An 18974-nucleotide genomic window follows, 5' to 3' on the forward strand; every position below is an offset into this window, starting at 1 on the left:
CCAGTCCTTACGATGTACCAGTCCCATCTGCAACGATCAAACTTTCGCACTAACACTTTCATCACGATTCCCCTATGCGACATCATTTCGTAATCACTTATCAGTTACTGAAGTGAAGTCGGTCGAGCCCACTAGAAATACACCCTTTGACATTAATCTAAGTTGATACTACGTAGGGAAGAGTGTGAAGAATGTTGTATCTTGGACGCATTTCACTGTTAGCTCTATAATAGAAAAGTTTAATATAATTGTTGGATCTAAGCTCCGACAGTTATGCAAAACCGTGTTTTTTCCAAGTTACCAAACATGTTTCAGCACCTCTGTGCCATCATCAATGAGTTTCTGTTTTATTTCATCTTTACACTCGGTTTGCATGGTTTTTCAGGACCACTTATGTATTTTTTATTATGGGAAGCTTGTCATGTTTTTGTGTGGCAAGTCGTTTTTTCTCAGCATCCTGATGAGGTGATGTGAAACACATGTAAATATATCACATATTTTCACAAATATGGCCGTAAAAACACTTTTCTTTTCCCCAAACACCTTGTAATTGTTTAATATATTTTCTAATTTCATTTTTAAATTATGGTCTTCACTACTTGTGTGCTCCTGCCTTTTTCTGAAATTACAAAAATTACTCCAGAAAAATAAGATTTTCTAAATGTAAAAACGTACTGCTAGATACAGCACAGTCATGTAACAAGGAGCCATTATTCTATTGAACTTCAAAAGCGTTGCAATCGAGAAAATCATGTGAATACTGTATTTAGTCGTCTGCTGTTACATCATTACTACATCACAGCGATGCTTACCAGTAATCAGTGAGTAAAATTAAGTGAAGCAAAAGTATGATCGTGTCAGACACCACTTACACTTTAATAGATCCAGAAACTGAAGCTACAGAAGTGTAAACGTAGACTTCCGCGGAAGTTGTCACTGTCAATATAATTCTTCTGGGTTTGGGACCGCTTTGTCAACTATAAACTGAGGAAGGCTACTTGCAGTAGTTACCGAAAAGTCCGAATTTTATAGTTGATAATGCGGTCCCAAACCCACAAGAATTTTAGTAGCTGGAGCTACAGGAAACTGACATAAATTTCCTTTTTGAAGACAAGTAACATTCTTACGACCTTAACGAAACTCGTATAATTTACAAAAACCCCATGTTCCATTATAAAATACCTTCTTTTATTTCTAAATACAAGATGATGCACGAGCGACTAAGTATTGCTTCACCGTGCACACAATATATAATAACTAGTTATAAAAATATGTAGAATTTGACTCGTCGTAAAATTCTGTAACTCGAGACTTAGCAACGTATTACAGATAGCTTTAATATGTTATGCAGCACTTAAATGTGTACGACTCGAAATATTTACAAATGCTGCCTAAAACACAACCTCATGTCTGGCAAAAACAAAAACAGTACAAAATGGTGCAAACTGCTTATGGCGGTCTATAGAGCACATTGCTTCATGTGACAGAAAAATCACGACTAGACTGAAGTACTGACCAAAACACATCGTCTGGTTGAAGGTACATTATCCTCTAGTTACAATTCTCTCCTTTCAGTTAATACACGTTTATGAGAACAGTGCAATGTTGCTTGCTGATCCCATAGGCACTTTGAAATATGTTACATTTCCTTCAAGAAATCCATATTTTCAATGTCGAATGTGTTGAATTCACACCCCGTACTATACCACCGTGAACTGAGAATTTTAAAAATTAAAGATCATAATAGTTTTCATGGCGACGTACTAATTTCGTTAATTCCAGAACTGAATCACGTATTAACAAAAACGTTTATGTCGCTTTACTGAAATTGAAATACATGAGTGTTTCCAATAGTAATATAAATTCAACTAACGCTAGAAAACAAAGGATTACGTTTCACCAAAACAATTGTAACTCAAATGCCTCAGATTAATTCATATTAATAAAATGTTTATCATAATATCACAATCTCCATAAATTTGAAATGTTACTAACTCATCAAATCAAGGGCGAGTTTTGGAATCAGGACTGACGTCCCTTTGAGGTGAAACATTTTACACATCTTTTGACAGTTGTTTCAATTTTCGTAAACTTTCCATTTCTTTTATTTTGTTGTTACCAGGACTCGATGCAGTAAGGAAAGCTGACTCAAATACTGTTACTACTACTTTAATATACATTATGATTAATTTAATATACAAAGGAAATATTCTATTCAGTTACAACTAACATGACGTAAACCAGTGCTGGCCATCAGGAAGCTTAATTCTATCATAAAGTACATGTTTATACTTTATTTCATTTGATCTATGGATCCCTTAAACTTGTGGGGATAGGTGTGTTTATACGTAGATTTCTGGGAGGTGTGAGGGTGCAAATGTGAGTGATGATGTTGTTGTAGGTCGTTGAGGCCCCACAATATTTTATTTCTGTGAAGGTCCCACAAAAATAGGTTGGAAACAGTGATAGCAGGTGACCGTAAGTTGTTGATACTGTGAACTTGTATTGTGAACTGAATGTAATAAACATAATTCTAAATAGACATGTTTTGACTTATTGGCTGATACATGGAACAAAATACGTGACTCAGGTGGACCCTGAGACCAAACTCGTGGAATGGACAGCAGCCAGATCAGTTAATCGTAGGTAAAACATGAAATATGTAACTAGGATTTATGGCATCATTTGAACAGGAGCTCAGAATTAAATTTATTGTTGGCCTCAAACATAGAAAATGTCACATGATCAAAAATTAAACGATTTATCAATTACAATCTCAAAATTTGATATGATTCGCTCTAGTTTACATGGTTATATTCTTAATGTTGTGACTTGACAAGACAGCCAAGCCACTATGAGAGGAAGCCGAAAGGCACGCGTTTAAGCTCACGCAGGCTGGCGTGAGGTCTGGAACAGTTATAGGAGTTGAGTCTAGTAAAAAAAGTACGTAGCTTCTGGAATACTTAACTTTAATCCATAATTTGTGAACATCGGTCTGACGGTACATGCATCACAAGATAAAAAGCAAATGATAATGGCGCCTTGCTAGGTCGTAGCAAATGACGTAGCTGAAGGCTATGCTATCGTCTCGGCAAATGAGAGCGTAATTTGTCAGTGAACCATCGCTAGCAAAATCGGCTGAACAACTGGGGCGAGTGCTAGGAAGTCTCTCTAGACCTGCCGTGTGGTGGCGCTCGGTCTGCAATCACTGATAATGGCGACACGCGGGTCCGACGTATACTAACGGACCGCGGCCGATTTAAAGGCTACCACCTAGCAAGTGTGGTGTCTGGCGGCGACACCACATTCCTCCCCCGCAAATCGGCGGACGGTTGTGGCATAAGGCTTCCGCCCGCCGTGGAGAGGACCCCATGTTGACGTATGCGACGAGGTGGGGAGCCTAACAACAGGCGAGGCTGTGCCACCCGCACCCTGCCATTCGGTCCGAGGGGAGCTAGGAAACGCCTGAATACCTAGTCCAGGGTGCACGCCAACATGCGGTGTATGCGCCCGCAGAGAGACAGGAGGGGCCGAAGGGTCGACCTCCATCGGGTCGGGGCACCCGACGGGCGAAGACGACATATGGTCCGGAGCGGGCAAGAATTCCATGGCGGAGAATAACTGGTCACGGGAAGCGATCGGCAGCGCGTGACCCAGGGAGGCGCCCGGCGGTTGCAGCGACGCGTCCACTGCGGGCGTCGCCGGCGGGAGAACAGGCAGCGGCGGCGGCGGCGCGTCGCCATGGGGCAAAATGGAAGGCAGCGTCGGTAACACCTGGGGCTGAGGCGAGCCAGTAGATGGGTCCCCAGGGCGCTGACCGGACGGAACCGTCGCTGAAAGCAGACGAGGAGCGGCAGATCCCGTGCGACGACAGAGGCGCAGCTGATTGAGATGCCGACGCACCTCACCAGCGAAGAATGCGCCTTGCGAGCCAACCTCGATAGTTGCGGTAATAGACCACGTCGCCTGGGGCAAAAGCAGGTGTCTGCCGCTGCACAGGAACCTGATGCGGCGGATGTAGCATAGACATCAAGGTGCGATGAGGGCGACCGTGCAACAACTCAGCCGGCGAGCGACCATCTCGAGGCTGAGAGCGATACGAGGACAAAAAGAGCAATAACGCGTCCTCCCTACAATGCGACTCTTTCAACGTCAACATCTGTGACTTGAAAGTCCTGACCAATCGTTCAGCGGCACCGTTTGACTATGGCGAAAACGGCGCGGACGTCAGATGTTGAATACCATTGGCCTTGCAGAATGACTGAAATTCTGCGGACATGAATTGCGGGCCATTGTCGGAAACAATAGTCTGTGGAAGACCTTCAATGCAAAAGAAAGCGGATAACGCTTGGATGGTGGCAGAAGACGTCGTGGAAGACATCCGGACAACAAAAGGGAAATTACTGAATGAATCGACAACAACAAACCATCGAGCATTCCAGAATGGACCAGTAAAATCTATGTGTAAGCGTTGCCAAGGGGAAGTGGCTTTTGGCCATGCAAAGAATTTCCGCGGTGGTGCGGATTGTTGTTCGGCACACGCCATGCAAGAAGAGCACATATGCGTAATCGCAGCATCGATTCCGAACCAAGTACAGTGTTGACGAGCAAGTTGTTTCGTTCTCACTATACCCCAGTGTCCTTGGTGGAGAAGCCGTAAAACAGAGGACTGTAACGAACGAGGGACCACGACCCTGGACTGATCATTATCAGAACGCAACAGCAAAACACCACGTCGTACAAAAAGTCTCTCCTTGTGAGCAAAAAATCGGCGAACCCACGGATCCTCGATCCGTGACTTTGACAGGGGCCATTGCGTAGCAACAAAACGCAGAACGGTAGCAAGGACAGGGTCTGCAGCTGTGGCTGTAGCTACACGACGAAAATCAACCGGACACGATTCGACCACGTCATCGGTTTCCGAATCAATGAACATGCAAGCAAGTTCGGAAGAATCGAATGCTCTATCCTCAGCAACAGGCAAACGGGACAACGCATCGGCGTTTCCGTGCTTAGCAGTGGACCGATACAAGATATCGTAGCGGTACTGCAATTGGAAAATAGACCAGCGAATGATTTTCTGCGCTGTACGTGGAGGTACAGGCTTGTTCGGATGAAAAAGCGATGTCAAAGGTTTGTGGTCTGTGATGATGGTAAAGTGACGACCATACAAGAAATCATGAAACTTAGTAACACCAAATACGAGAGCCAAGGCTTCTTTCTCGATCTGTGAATAATGGCTTTGCGCAGACGAGAGCAATTTGGACGCAAAGGCAATAGGGCGATCGTGCGATCCATCTTTGTGCGCAAGCACAGCACCGATCCCGAAATCCGATGCATCCATCTACAAAACGGGTTTATGGGGATCGAATGGCGTAAGGCAAGTATTGGATGGCACGGAGGTGCTCTGGACTCGGATGTATGCCTTGGGCATTGAGTACATGGCCCAGATAGGGTAAGTCACGAGCAAAAAACACACATTTGTCCTTTCGCAAGCGAAGACCACTTTGTCGCAAGACCTGAAATAATGTTCTGAGATTGGCTAAATGTTCTTCTTCTGTCTTTCCGGAGATCACAATATCGTCTAGATAGTTTGCTGCAGTAGGGACCGACGCACAAACAGTTTGCAGATATTGCTGAAACGATGCAGGGGCGGTTGCACACCCGAATGGCAGTCGTTTGAATCGATACAAACCAAGATGCGTGTTAACCACCAAAACGTGCTGAGATTCTTCGTCCACCGGTATTTGCAAGTACTCATCTGCTAGGTCCAACTTCGAAAAATATTTACCCGGGCACAGTTTGTCAAAAAGATCTTCCGGGCGGGGTAAAGGAAAAGTGTCAGTCACTAGTTGGGGATTCACTGTTGCTTTGAAGTCCACACAAAGTCTCAATTTTCCGGAAGGCTTTTGCAAAATTACTAAATGTGATGCCCAGAGAGAAGCCTGCACACGTTCAATTACACCTTGTGATTTCAAATCGTTTAATGTTCTTGCGACCTCATCACGCAACGCGTGGGGAACATTGCGCACTCTGAAAAATTTCGGTTGCGCGTTTACTTTCAGTTCCAAATGTGCTTTATATTTCTTAGCGCAACCAAGGCCAGGTGCAAAACTGTCTGCAAATTCTTCACATAGACGAGAAACACTGGCTGAAGGCACAGTCTCGTTCACTGATAGGACCTGATTTACTATAGACAAGTTAAACAACTGAAACAAATCTAAACCAAACAAGTTCACTGCAGAAGAAGAACGAAGGACGTACAATGACACAAGTTTTGCCTGTCCCTTGTATTTTGCAAGAAGGCTGCACTGTCCTAACACCGGGAGCCCCTGACCTGAATATGTAGTTAGCTTAACATTTGTGGCACTCAACGGAGGTGTGCCCAGCTGTTTGTACGTGTCTTGATTGATCAGGGAAACTGTAGCTCCGGTATCGAGCTGGAACGGTATCACTTGGCCGTTAATGGCCAAGTCCACAAAAAGTTTATTGTCCTGCTGACGACAAGAGCGACTGTCTCGTGCAGCGTGAACTGACACTGGTACAGAATCACTTGCGACTTGACGTGATTTCCGGCGACGCCGACGCACACTATTTGTGTAACGAACACAGTCACTGTTAGAGAGAGTAGCACTGGGCGGAGTGGAATGAACTACATGAATTTTCATGGTCGAAGTGTCGCGAGCCTGAGTATCCTTGGTTCGATTTCGATTCCAGCGCGAAGCAAGGGGCTTGGAATGGTTTTGAGCTTCCGATCAGAGCTTTTTCTGGCAAACACTCTGAACATGTCCTTTTTTATTACAGAAAAAGCAAATAGCTTGGCGTGACGGGCAATTCTCATGCGAATGTCTAGTAGAATACCGCGGGCGTGATTTCATTGCATTGGCCTGCTGGCGTGGTACACGTGGCGGAAAGCCAGGCGGCTTTGGAGCGGCCGGGCGCGAGGACTGTTTACTGTTCCGTGCAGATCGCCCGGCGGGCCGGTGAACGTGACACACGGGTGGCGAAGTTTCAAATGATGTCTGAGCAAAGTCAAGTGTGTCCTGCCGATCCAATATGTCCATCACTTGTTGAAGGGAGGGATTGACTAGTTTCAAAATCTGTTCCTGTATACGAACATCAGAAACGTTCTGTGCAATTGCATCACATACCATAGTATCTGAATAAGGGAGTCCACATTGACACTCAAAAGCACAATCCCTAGTAAGGCCTTGCAAGGTTGCAACCCACTCCCCATTTGTCTGACCGGCCGTACGTTTTGCACGAAAGAACGTATACTGTTTGGCAACTACATTGACTGATTCTTTGAAATATACATCTAATGCAGACAAAATTTCTTCGTAGGACAGAGTTGCTATGTCGCGTCGGGGAAATAATTTCACTATCACATGGTACGTGGTCACTCCGACGCAAGAAAGCAGAAAAGGCTGCCGCTCATTACCTTGAATTCTGTAGGCGGCGAGATGGAATCCAAATTGGCGTGACCACTCCGTCCAGCTTTCCAGTGCCGCATCGAAAGGTCGAAAAGGTGGTGCAACTGCGTATTGCGGCTGTGTGAGCGGTGGAGCGGCGGCTGCAGCATCGATGTGCATTGCACGTTGACCCTGGACGAGCTGTCCAAGGGCATCCAGTAAGGCCTGCGTCTGCTGGTTCTGTAAGTGATAAAATTCGAACAGTACATCTGGAGATGGTGGCGAAGCCATTACACAAGTAAATCTGTCTGTCTCAATACGAACGCAAAATTCTCGTCGCCAAACTGTTGTGAGTTGGCAAGACAGCCAAGCCACTACGAGAGGAAGCCGAAAGGCACGCGTTTAAGCTCACGCAGGCTGGCATGAGGTCTGGAACAGTTAAAGGAGTTGAGTCTAGTAAAAAAAGAACGTAGCTTCTGGAATACTTAACTTTAATCCATAATTGGTGCATCACAAGATAAATAGCAAATAATGGCGCCTTGCTAGGTCGTAGCAAATGACATAGCTGAAGGATATGCTAACTATCGTCTCGGCAAATGAGAGCGTAATTTGTCGGTGAACCATCGCTAGCAAAATCGGCTGAACAACTGGGGCGAGTGCTAGGAAGTCTCTCTAGACCTGCCGTGTGGCGGCGCTCGGTCTGCAATCACTGATAGTGGCGACACGCGGGTCCGACGTATACTAACGGACCGTGGCCGATTTAACAGCTACCACCTAGCAAGTGTGGTGTCTGGCTGTGACACCACACTTAATATCCTAATCTGGCAGCCGAGGGGCTTCCCTAAGAAGGGTGGAGAGGGGGGCGGTGGGAGAGGGGTGGCGGGGGGACAGGGGGCGGGGGGAGAGGGGGGCGGGAGGAGAGTGGGGAGGGGGAGAGGGGGGAGGGGGAAGGGGTAGAGGGGGGAGGGGGGACGGGGAGGGGGGGAAGGGGGAGAGTGGAGAGAAAGATACAATGAACTCAGCAAGGGACATAGCTGTTGGTGTCGAGCGGAGACCGTAGGTGTAGCTGTCTAGTCCTTTTGTCAAGAGGCTTATGGTTGGCTCACGAAAATTTCGTAGCAGTGATCACGAGTGCAGACGAAACGCGAAAAACAATGGAACTGAGCAGTGCTAACCATGGCAGTTGCGTTAGAAGGTTAGAAATTGTAGATATTGTTACAAGCGTATTATTGGTCGTTTATCGAGACTGTGGTGCTGGCAGAAGCAGATAGATATAGTGGAGGAGAGGAGAAAGTGACTTCGTCTCACTGTCAGAGCATGGAAAAGGCGAAGAAAGACTTCCCAGGAGGCCGCATGTTAGGCTTCCCCGGTTAATCTGACAAACAGGTTCCCGGTTCTGTCTAGAGCTGACGCTGTCCCTCAGCCAATTGCAATCACTTGTCCTGTTTCAGAGGAAATCTCTAAGACTCCACAATCCGGGCAGTCACAGAGGGTGGGATTACTGGTAGTTGGCAGTTCCAATGTTAAGCGCTTTATGGGTCCCCCTAGTGAAACGGGTCCTTCCGGATGAAGCACAGGCTGCAGCCAGTTGTAGGTGGAGGCTCACATTGGTTCCAATAATGTGTGTTGCTTTGGATTGGAAAAGATGCTTCCTGGTTTCGAGCGGCAAACAGAAGTAGTAAAGACTGCCAGTCTCTCTTGTGAGATTAAAGCAGAGCTCACCGTTTGCAGCATAGTCGATTTCAGTCCTCTGATCCAGGGCCTAGTGGAGGCTCAAAAACTTCTGAGACCATGTATACTGCCGATCCCTCTACTTGCGAGATGGGGTGGTTGTGTTTCGGTGTCCGTTGAATAGGTCAGGAGTGCATTACACGCCGGACTCTGCTACATGTATAGCAGGGGCTGTGTGCCGTGGACTGCGAGTTTTTAATGTTAGAGGTCTTGGTGTACCACAAAAAGGTCTTCTGTCTGAAAACGTGCAGGTCGAACACGGGAGGAAGGTAGATCCAGGAACCATCGGTATAACAGCTATAAATTGTCGCAGAAGTATTGGGAAAGTCAGAGTGCTACAAGCGCTAATAGAAACCACTGATGGTCAAATAGATAGACACTGAAAGCTGGCTAAATCCGGAGATCAATTCAGGCGAAATTTTTGCGAATGACCTAACAGCCTTCAGAAAGGACTAAACACAGTTTTCGTTGGCGTTTTTGTTGCTGTTAGGTAGTAGTTTATCTTGAAGCAAAATTGAAGTGGATAGTTCCTGCGAGTTATTATGAGCGTAGGTAATATTTGGCAACAGGAATAAAATAGTAATTGGATCCGTTTACCAACATCCCAATGCAGATGATACAACTGCTGAAAAATTCAAAGAAAACTTGAGTTTAATTTAGAACTCGTACCCAACTCATACAATTGTAGTTTAATTTGCCCTCGACATGCTGGCGAAAATACATGTTTAAATCCGAAGGTACGCATAAAGCATCATCGTAAATTGTATTAAACGCATTCTGTGAAAATGATTTCGGGAAGTTAGTTCACGAGCTTACGCGAATAGTAAACGGTTGCGAAAACACTCTTGACTTCTTGGCAGTAAATAATTCTGAGCTAACAGCGAGCATCAAAACGGATACAGAGATTAGTGAACACGGGGTTGTCATAGCGAGATTGAATATTGTAACCGCTAAATCCTCCAAAAATAAACGAAAAAGTACCTAATAAAAAGCAGATAAAAATTTATTTGACGCCTTCCTGAGAGCGAATCTCCACTTCTTCCAAATTAACAATGAAGTGTAGACCATATGTGGCTTGAATTAAAAGAAATAGAACTGACAGAATTTGAGAGATTTGTAACTAATAAATTAACAACCGACGGCGCAGACCCCCTTGGCACACAAAACGGGTCAGAACACTGTTGCAGAAACAACGAAAAAAGAGTGCTAAGTTTAATGGAATCTAAAACCTCCAAGACTGGCGATGTTTTACAGAAGCTCTAAATCTAGTGCGGACTTCAGTGCGAGATGTTTATAATAGTTTCCACAACGAAACTTTGTCTCGAAACGTGGCACAAAACCTAAACAGATTCTGATTGTAAGTAAAGTATGCTAGTGGCAAGATACAATCGATGGCTTCTCTGCGCGATAGCAGTGGAAATACTTTCGTCGACAGTGATGCTAAAGCAGAGTTCCTACACCTAAGAGGACGAAGTAAATATTCCAGAATTCGAATCAAGAATAGCTGCCAACATGAGTAATTTAGGAGCAGATATCCTCGGAGTAGTGAAGCAACTTAAGTCTCTTCCGGTCCAGACTGTATACCATTAGGTTCCTTACAGAGCGTACTGATACAGTAGCTGCATACTTTACAATTACATGCAACCGCTAGCTTGACGGAAGATCCGTACCCAAAGACTGGAAAATTGCATAGGCCACACCAGTATTCAAGAAAAGTAAAAGGAGTAATCCGTTAAATTACAGGCCCTTATTAACACCAGAATGCTGCAGGATTTTGGAACATATATTATGGTCAGACATTATGAATTACCTCGAAGAGAACAGTCTGTTGACACACAATCACACGGATTTAGAAAACGACGTTCTTGTAAAACACAAGTAGCTCTTTACTCACACGAAGTGTTGGGTGCTGCTGACAAGGAATTTCAAATTTATTCCACATTTTTAGATTTCCAGAAGACTTTTGACACCGTACCGCACAAGGGGCTTGTAGCTAAATTGCGTTGTTATGGGATATCGTTTCAGTTATGTGACTGGATTCGTGATTTCCTGTCAGAGAGTTCACATCTCGTACTAAGTGACAGAAAGTCGTCGAGTGAAACAAAAGTGATATCTGGTGTTCCCCAACGTAGTGTTGTAGGCTCTCTGCTGTTTCTTATCGATATAAACGATTTAGGAGACAATCTGAGCAGCCGTCGTAGGTTATTTGCGTATGACGTTGTCGTCTAGTAAGGTCATCAAGAGATCAAAAAAATTGCAAAACGATGTAGAAAAGCTATCTGTATGGTGCGAACATTGGCAGTTGACCCTAAATAATGAAAAGTGTAAGGTCATCACATGAGTGGTAAAAGGAATCCATAAAACTTCGGCTACTCGATGAATCAGTCAAGCCTAAAGGCGTAAATTAAACTTAATACCTAAGAATTACAATTACGAGAAACTAAACTAGGAAAGAACACATAGAAAATGTAGTGGAGAAGGCAGAACACTTAGAAAATGCAACAGATCATCTAAAGAGACTGTCTACACGAAGCTTGTCCGTTCTGTTTTGGAGTACTGCTGCGCAGTCTAGGATTCTTACCAGGTATGATTAACTGAGTATATCGGAAAAGTTTCAAGAAAAGCAGCACGTTTTGAGTTACTGAGAAATAGGGGCCGGCCGAAGTGGCCGTGCGGTTAAAGGCGCTGCAGTCTGGAACCGCAAGACCGCTACGGTCGCAGGTTCGAATCCTGCCTCGGGCATGGATGTTTGTGATGTCCTTAGGTTAGTTAGGTTTAACTAGTTCTAAGTTCTAGGGGACTAATGACCTCAGCAGTTGAGTCCCATAGTGCTCAGAGCCATTTTTTTGAGAAATAGGGAAGAGATGGTCACTGACATGATACAGGATCTAGAGTGAACACCATTAAGAAAATATTTTGTTAACGCCCACCTACATAGGGAGAAACGATCATCATAATAAAATAAGTGAAATCATGTAGATGCTTTTTCCGCGCGCTGTTGGAGACAGGAATAATAGACAATTATTGTGGAGGTGGTTCGATGAATTCTTTGCCAGGCGGTTAATTGTGACTTACAGAGTATCCATCTAGACGTATATGTACAATACGTGTTAAAACAAGTTTCTCATTCAGTAACCGTAGACACATGTTTCGACATATCAGATGAAGGCAGAGGGAGGAACAAGCTGCAGTCTTGGTGTTTTGTCTTCTATAAATAGAAAGAAAAGGTGATAGTTTTTTAATGTATGGTAGTGACGCAGAGTAGAGAAAGGAAAAGCACCTGCGACTGTGAAAGAAGTTGTAACATTTCAGTGAATTTACTCGCATTCTCGTTTTAGCTTGGCCGTTCACGTGTGCGACAGCATAAATTATATCCACGCGCTAGACGCATAAATTCAGTCGGCTTTTGACGATAAAAAACATATTTACTGCATGAAATAATGGACGGTATTGACACGCATAGAGAGGAGGAACGTTACTGACTCCTGTGGCATTCATTAAACTGCTATGTAGAAGTGTATATTCGATTGTACTATCACTGGTAATGAAAGCCTGACGGATATTTCTCTTCTCGAGAAAATTGTTTAAGTGTGTCTACATAGCAAATAAGTGTCGTCTAGTGAACTTTTTGACCTTTACATATGTTGGTAATGCTGTCAAGTGGTCATAATCTGCATGAATTAGCTTCTTTGACATACGAACACTAGTCACTGCGAGCGAATTCTGCGGTCTCCAGTGGGACAGAAAGTGTTTTCCCCTTACATTTTGCCGCAGGCATTTATAACGACCTCTTTCAAAGCAGTCGGGTAACCTGTGGACAGTTCACTTGAGTTCCACTGTCAAAAAACTTAAAAGCGAGTGCTCTATTACGTACTGCGAAAAGCAAAAGCTGTGGGTGGAGCTAACGGAGAGAATGAGGACCGGCGAACAAAAGACAAAGGCACACGAGGGTGTTACGTGGGGGCGAAAACACAACCACGCCAACTTCTGCCGGGAGCTGTTTGTACGCCTCTGCGCCGTCCGCCGTAATCTGTGGGTTGTGACGTCACGTCGGCGGCGTGACGTGTGCGCGCTATCTCGACGTAATCTCTCGGGCCACGGACTGCAACAACGACCCGCAAGTTTGCCCAAGTTAAACTTCTTCCACGAGCCACATCTTACGTACGGGAGATGAATTCGTAATTTTCCCTTAAGCCCTGTGTGCACAGCTCCCGGGCGGGCGCCACAGCACTTTTCTTAAACACTACGACGCAAGAGAGACTCAGATAAGGTTCGGCGGAGAGCTCTTTGTCTAAACTTTTCCGGGACTGTAATTCTCTTATGATATACTGTCTTCTTAAGGCGTATAGGATATTGTTAGTTTCAAATATATTGACATTTTTCGTTTCTGTTTGGATGTAAAAATCCAACATTTCTTGAGTGCAGCGTTCCGAACAAACGAATGTACGTCAGATATAAATGTAGAAGCTGAATTTAAGGCAGTCTGCCACAAGGCTGATAGTGATACGGTAAAATTTCTTTTTGTCTTATTGGAACATCTTTACCCAAAAAGTGAGACTTTTGGAGAAGTAATTGTATAGGTGTTGGTCATTACTGATGTTGTGGAGTAGTAAATGGAAAGACACCATGCGTTGATTTTAATTTATATGGTAATGCGGTCCTTCCGAAAGGCATCATGAGGTGGTCAATATAAATTATTTTGGCCATGAAGTGCAACACAGTGCCACATAGTGCCTTACGGTCGCAGATATATATGAAACTTGTTTAAATACGAAAAATGGTTGCTATCTCTGGAAACATGTCTCGAGTGGGCTGAATTATTCGTCTCAGATGTTTCGCTGAAACTTCTGCTGAATAAATAGTAATTTGAACCCAACCAAATCATGGTTTACTTTTCTGTCACCAAATATTTTCAGCTATGCTGGAACTACATTGAAAGAATCTGTTTCGTGCATAAAAATGTTGCTGTCGAGAGAAATTCGAGTCCATCACTCCATGTTAGACACAATAATAGCAACAAAGCAGTAAGTAAAATTATGTAAGCATACACCAAAAACTGCAAGGTCGATTTCTTCTGAAAGTTTTATTTCTGGTAGCCTCTGGCAAGCAAAAGGGTACTGTCAACTGTTCACCTTTAAAAAATTAAATTATCGCTGGCGAATAACATAAAAGGCTGTACGACAACGAGTTTGAAAAACTGGTGCCACTAATGGTGGATCTAAATGAAAGTTCATCGCCAAACGAAACTCATCTTGAAAAATACATATGAGGAATGAGTTCCTTCGTTATGACAAATTATGAGAGGCGCAGCTGATTTCAGTGCTACCGTACTTTCTTCGAGATGAACTTTGCGAAGGATGTTCGAGAACGCAGTCAGTGGTGAGGACATAGACATTTGCAGCAAGGACAGCCGTGTTGAAATGTCAGTATTCGTAAAATTGCTCAGCGACACTTTCTCCTTTGAGTTTGCCCACTCGCGTTTCAGTTTTCACTGCATTATAACGAAGCGTTTTTTCAACAAATATCTCATCAATTGACATTTGACATTAATAGTCTTATCACAGACATGTATCTGCTTCTTGGTATACACAATTTACTGCCTCAAAAGTTACTGCTGTAATAAAACGCTACTTTTATGATTACTAACAAGAAGTTGCTGCTGCTCCCCTTTCTTTGTATTCAATTACCATCCACGTTTTATCAAATTGCAAGTGTGAAGACAAGCTTTTTAGCGTGAGTTACAGATGTTTGTGTGTTTCGTTATTCTTTTTATATAAATCAAAAATTGGTTTTCCACATAGAAAATCATTATTTTCGTGTTGTACCATCAACAGCATCCGAGAATAATTTTTAATTTCTTCCTGGCAGTTTAAAACCGTGTGCCACACTGAACCTGAAACCCTGCCACTGCAGACAATTCTCCTACCAGCAGAGTTACCCAGACTTGACTGTACTGGAGAGTGAATAATTTGACATGGAAAAATCATCTACATTGCTGCTAAGCCTGTCCTTCGTCCGGATGTCCTAGTCCAGCTTCTATGAGGTTTAGAATGTAGGAGACAGGTACCAGAAAATTGAAGCTCTGAGGACGCATCGTGAGTGGTGTATGGATAGCTCAGTGAGTAAGAGTACCGAACGCAAGGGTAACTTGCAAGATTCGAGTCGCGGTCGGACGCACTGATCTGAGATCTCAGAAAATTTGGAAAATCGCACCGTCCGTTGCAGAGTGGAATACTTACTCTGGACGTTTTACTGAATTAAATAATGGCAGTGCAGTTTTACATTTTAAGTTATGAAACTTTCTGAATTCCAGAAACATCAGTGCAAGCACAAATTTAGTAAAGCAGGATACTATGTAATATGGATTTATTCAAGCTATTCTGAATAGAACCATATTACAATATACCAAAATATGTTCTACCAATAACTCAGCAATGTTTTACAAATTTTAAGGACTATGTATTGTTGGTGGGCCTGAATGCTACTTATGCCAGAAAAAAATAGCAACGAAGTAATAACTGGAGGACTGTGAGCTCGGGCAGAAAAAGTGATTGATATCCAGTGTATTCTGAGAAATTTTTCTTGCTGCTGGTAATTACTGTTACCTTACAGGAGATAAAAACATAACTGGCAGATAATCCTCGAGACCTTTGGAGATGTAGGACGAGCATTAGCGGTAGGAGGGAATAAGACAATGGATTCATACTATCCTGAATATTCCCGTCTTACCATTTTGATGTGATTTTCGGTAAGTCCTCTAACTTATTCCAAACAAATTACAGGTTATCTCCTCTGCTAGAGGTGAGTACGATTCTTCCCTGAAGCCCACTTTGACTCAGATACAGCCCATTAAATAAGCTCCCCTGACAATGATAAGCTCTATTATGGTCCGCATTTCTCTTTCAGTCAGCCATCAGTAAATGTTTTCTACAGTCCATCCTCTGCAGCTTGTATGAAACTCAATTCTTTATGACGAAAAGTTCAGTGTTGAATATCGGTTGCATGAGATTTACTTTTAAGACTTTATTACACCTGACCGATATAAGTATCATTATGTGTCATTATGTCGTATGAACGGTGTTTAAGACACTAAGTTCCTAAGTCATCATTAATTTAATTACAGTGAGCCATGTCTCCTTTCTCGCTGAAACATCATCTTCCTCTTCTACCAAAGTTCATACCGACATCACCTTCTCTTTCTTCCCATCTATCATTTGCTTTACGTCCAAGTGTATAAGTAATGGGACACTTTATTCGGGTCCGTTTCTTTCCGCTGACAGGTTTTCCGCATCCTAATTCGAGGAAATTTCGAAGATTTTAATGAAATTCATTTTTTGGCTCTACACACATTATTTTCTGTTAAAAATATAGACAATAGGTCGACGAACACTCTGTTTGACACAGTGTCATGTGTCTATAAATTATACGATTTGCGCCTTTCGTACGTTAATAATAACACTTTCAAATCTCAGCAAATACAACCGCGTTATATGGTCGCCTTTTTACGATGCAAGACTCAGTCCGCGTTTACCAAATCGTTTTGAGATCAGTGTCAAGGAGCAAATAATACATCAAGGCATTGTCCTTCCCTATGGAGTGAAAATTGATCCTACTGATAGACAAATCAGAAACGATCTAACTATATTCGTACGCCTTAGTCTACGTCAGCCGCACTGTAGGGCCACATGGTATTCAAGAAATGAAGGGCTCTGTAACAATCATAGTTCTTATATAACATCCAAGGTTCTTTCAGTAGTCCTAATTATCTCGCCCTGTTTCCTATATAGCCTGCACATGGCAACATCGCGTTTCTTATGTTTATGATAACTGAGCAGCATCTATTCTTTGATGGATATCATAACTCCAGTATTTATGGAAATGTATGCCACCACCAACTATATTCTGTAGCTAAAGAAATAGTCTGTCAGAAAGTGAATAATCTAAAAATTTGACTTTATTATGAAAAGACTGGTCGCTACTCACCATATGTAGAAAGTGGAGAACCTGAGTCGTATATAGGCATATCGAATAGTCAACAAGTAAGCTTTATGCCAAAAGGAGTTATCAGAAATAAACAAAACACACACGCACGCACGCACACACACACACACACACACACACACACACACACACACACACACACACACACACACAAACAAACAAGCAAACGATATTCACACACATATGACCAGTGAATTTTAAACTAAAAGTTTCATTTGACCAGAAGGTCGTGCTATTACAAGACTGGGAAGCACTTTAATGAACGTAGCCTTATCCTTCCATATACAAAGACCAAATTCAGAGAGAGTCGCAGCAGATTAATTTGGAAGATATGTCACTGAATTCTGTAGACTCATCGACTGATTATCGACTGGAGCACGGACGTAAAACTTAACTTATTGTTTTACTTTTTCGTCTTACTTTTCCTAATCATGTTCCACTAAACTACTACTTATCAAAATACGAATTGGCCTCTACTGGACAAATGTATGTGGTGGACTTACTCAGAACTGTAGATAGTAGTTATAGTAACAACAATAACAGATTTCAGTAAGTGCTGTATCCAGAACAATTACAGAGGAATGTGTTGTCAGTGTGCACTGCGTTATTTTAGTTCTTCGTAATAGCAAAATGCTTACAGCAGAGGAGATGTGTTTACTGGTAGCGAAGATGAACTAGTGCCCATAGCTTTTAAGGTATACGTTTTAGAGCCCATTTTAATGAACATTTTAGTCTTCTTTCGGTTCAGTCTACCACCCTTCGTAATATGGAATACATTATTTAATACCCTGTACAAGTGAAGCGGAGGCGATTGGGGAAACATTCTATCGACTATACAGGCTTGAAAGGGGAATTCCACTGACATGAGCGACACTGAAAAATGGAAAATTGTTATGGCCCGGAGCCAGGGCACCAGTGTGTCAGAACCAAGCGAGGTGGCGCAGTGGTTAGCGCACTGGACTCTATTCGGAAGGACGACGGTTCAAACCCACGTCCGGCCATCCTGATTTAGATTTTCTCTGATTCTCTAAATCATTTAAGGCAAATGCTAGGATCGTTCCTTTGAAAGGGCACTGCCGATTTTCTTCCCCGTCCTTCCCTAATCCGATGGGACCGATGACCGCGTTGTTTCGTCCCGTCCAACAAATCAACCAACCGAGCATATCGGAAACACAATACTTTAACTTGATAAATGCAAATATTTTCACCCCACATGCCGCCATTCTCCCATTCCTCGGCAAACGACTCAAATTTAATGGCCTACCTTTACATTTGGAGTTACTATTTTAGGGATAAAAGAAAAGGATATACCTGAAACGTTGTAAACCGTATACAATGTTTGACTTCTCAAGGTTGCAGGAATGTTATACTCACAAAATTTGTTTTACTCATTACTTCAGAAGTTTTTATCTTACGGATCAAATCAATAGTATGACATGTGTAATTATCCTTACTAATTAGGAGTAACGACCACGACAGGATATCGGGCTTAGCCTCCTAAAGCATTGCATTTATTTAATGACAGTAACAATAAGAATGCATTCATACACTATTCACAAAATTTACACTGTAATTAAAGTAATATTAAAATTATTGTGCAGTTAGTAAGACTCTTGACGTGATCGTAACGGCTTTGAAAACCAAAATTACTTTATAATGTGATTACTGAAGCATGTCGTTCCACGTTAAGCCGTAGTGGAATGGTGTCACTTATCTGACCTAGGCCGCATAGCCGTTGTTGATGCCGCTCGGGAAGTCCAGATTTTGCACCTCGCGATTTCCATCTTTTCGGAAAGCTGAATGACCCTCTGACGAAGAGGGGCGAGAAAG

Source organism: Schistocerca nitens, chromosome 5 (assembly GCF_023898315.1).
Source record: "Schistocerca nitens isolate TAMUIC-IGC-003100 chromosome 5, iqSchNite1.1, whole genome shotgun sequence".
Lineage (NCBI taxonomy): Eukaryota > Metazoa > Arthropoda > Insecta > Orthoptera > Acrididae > Schistocerca > Schistocerca nitens.